The 2,914-nt window shown below is 51.3% G+C and overlaps 1 protein-coding gene across 1 annotated transcript in view; it reads left to right on the plus strand.

The window, feature by feature from the left end:
• The window catches only part of LOC104999482, a 75,226-nt gene that overhangs the window by 2,782 nt on the left and 69,530 nt on the right, over positions 1 to 2,914 (plus strand). The window lies entirely within an intron of this gene.

Raw genomic sequence — 2,914 nt, forward strand, 5'->3', positions numbered from 1 at the left:
CTCAAAACTATGACATGCAGAGTCCATGCCCCCAGGATTGTGACTCTGAATTGGCTGTCGGGGAGGGAGTGGGTCCCACCTGTCTGTTGGGATCTTCACACCGGGCCTAGGTGTCCTCAAGCCTGTATTCTCCCAAGGTCCCTCTGCAGCTTGGGGGCTGGGAGTCTGCCCCTCTCAGGACACACAAGGGCCAGTCCTAAGAGCATCACATGTCCATGGGCACTAAGGCTCCCTCCTGTGGGGGCACTCCTGAGTCTGTGGGTGCTGCCCAAGACTGTGACGTCATCACAGGATCTCCTCCCTGGGGCTGCTAAGGACCAGATGCCCGACTGGGAGAGGCGTCAGCCCTGCCAGACACCCCCATGGACAGCAGGCTCTTCTGCTGGGTGATCCTTTGTCTCTTGGGAGTAAGTGCGTCCTGGAGGTGTATGGGAAACTCCCATCCCGTTCCCTTCACCTAAAGCCAGTTCCACACCTTTGCCTCATTCTCTTCCTGGCCTTGTGCCCTCCCACAGGACGCTTGGTACCTGGTGTCAGCCAGAGCCCTCACCACTGCATCACAGAGATGCGATGGGATGGGACATGAGGTGTGACCCTATGCCTGGTCATTTGTACCTCTACTGGTACTGACAGACCCCGGGAAAGGGCATGGAGTTTCTGATGTCCATCTACAACAAAGAGCCTTCAAAAAAGGCACAGTTTATGGAGGATAGCTTCTCAGCTGAGATGCCCGATGGCACGTACCTCATTCTGAAGATGCAGCCCGCACAGCTAGGGGACTAGGCCATGTTCCTCTTTGCCAGCAGCTCGCCCACAGCCTCACAGAGATGTTTCCTGCCCTTTCACAAACTCCACAGCGTCTCTATGCCCCGCTCAAGGCTGCGGTGGGTCGGGGTGGGGGTTTGGGAGGCTGAAGCTACTTTCCATTTGCACAGGTCAAAATCAGCTTTAATTTGCAGAAGAAGACATGTTGCACAGGACATCTGGGGCTGTGGTATTCAGGAAAGGCTCCCAGGCACCCCAGAATATGGCCATGGCTTCCAGCAATGGGACTGACCTGGCCAATGAGTGACCTGAAAAGCCTACAGGGCAACCTCTGTATTCTCTTCTGCTCTCTGTTTGTGTTATTTCCTATTTTTCAAAACATGCCTTCCTTCTATCTTTGAGTAGAGACAGGCTTACTGGAGAGGAGAGAGGAGAATTGCAAGGGAATATCCAGGAACCTCCAACTGGGAACTTTCCAGAAGACAAAGGATCTCAACAGAAGAGCTGAGTACTGGTGGGAGAAGGATGTTCTGGGACACAAGGTCAACAAGGCAGAAGCACCGTGGGACCCTGCTGGCCAGCACAGGGAGTTTCTTTGGCCCTGTGTATGTGACCTCAGGCTCTTGGGCTTGCAGGGATCTGGTCCAACAAGAATGTCACCACAGAGGACAGACTCGGCAAGAGCAAACATGCACAGGGCATCCTGTGCCCAGAGCTGCTTGCTCTGAACCTGATGGGTGAAGACAGGACTGACTTCTCAGAGGCTGAGACCTGAGGGTTCCTGAACAATGGCCTGGAGAGACTGAAAGTTTGCGGCTGTGCACCATGACCTATGTTGGGATTCATGACCTCCAGAGGAGAGGATTTTGATCCGGGGCCAGAGACGAGCTTGATTACTCAAGGTTTTTGTGTAATAAAGTTTTAATAAAGTATAAAAGGGATAGAGAAAGCTTCTGACATAGACATTAGAAGGGGACAGAAAGAGTTCCCCCCAGGCTAGTTTTTAGCAAGGAGTTATATATCTGCCAGGGCTTCCCTTGTGGCTCAGCTGGTAAAGAATCTGTCTGCAAATCAAGAGACTTGGGTTCGATCCCTAGGTTGGGAAGATCCCCTAAAGAAGGGAAAGGCTACCCACTCCAGTGTTCTGGCCTGGAGGATTTCATGGACTGTATAGTCCATGGGGTCACAAAGAGTCGGACACGACTGAAGCGACTTAGCAGCAGCAGCAGCAAGCTTGGTGGCTTGGTGGTAAAGAATCTGCTGGCAATGCAGGAGCCGCAGGAGACTCGGGTTCAATCCCTGAGTCAGGAAGATCTCCTCGAGAAGGGAATAGCCACCCACTGAAGAATTCTTGCCTGTAGAATTCCATGGACAGAGGAGCCTGGTGGACAACAGTCTGTGGAGTTACAAAGAGCCGGACGTGACTGAGCTATGAGCACTTTCACTTTTCACTCAATTAAATAGATCTGGGAGACCAGAAGGGGGAGCTCTTGTCCCCTGTGATGGTAGCAGATCCCAACAGGAGGAAGAAAGATTCCTCTTCTTTCCTGTCAAGGACTCAGTCACTGAAAAACCAGACCTTCCTTTCTAGCTCTCCCACCTTCCTTTTCCTCTCTACAAAAGCATGGTGCAGGAACTTGCACATGACTTACCATAGCTACAGAAAGCTGTGAGTCAAGTTTACTCAATGTCTTACTCAGGACTATAGCCAGGGAGACAGCCTCTGAGACAGCTCTGAGAAACTGCTCTGAAAGGTATGGGGGTGGTGGGGGCTGGGGGGAGGTAACCGTATCTGTGATTTGGGCAAAGGGGTTATGTGCAACCATTATGTGCATCTCTGTAGAAGGCTGCTGCTGGTCACAGTGCTTTTCAAAGTACAGGAATACACAGGACCCATGTTCTGAAACATTTCTTCTGAATGTATCTATCTGAAGCCTGTCTGTCAGCTTTCTCAGAGCACAGAGTGCCTCACTTCTGATCTCTTCCTTGAACTCCTTTCGGGGTGTGTTGAAGGTCAACAGCTGTGGTGGCTAAAAACTTAATCCTTATAGAGGCAGATGGACAGTGATATTCTTTAGCTAGCCATGCCTGTCTTTGCTGGAGAAATACCGAGCAGTCTATTTATTTCAAGTCAACAGTAGCCACAGTG

Source organism: Bison bison, unplaced genomic scaffold (assembly GCF_000754665.1).
Source record: "Bison bison bison isolate TAMUID 2011002044 unplaced genomic scaffold, Bison_UMD1.0 scf7180017864352, whole genome shotgun sequence".
Lineage (NCBI taxonomy): Eukaryota > Metazoa > Chordata > Mammalia > Artiodactyla > Bovidae > Bison > Bison bison.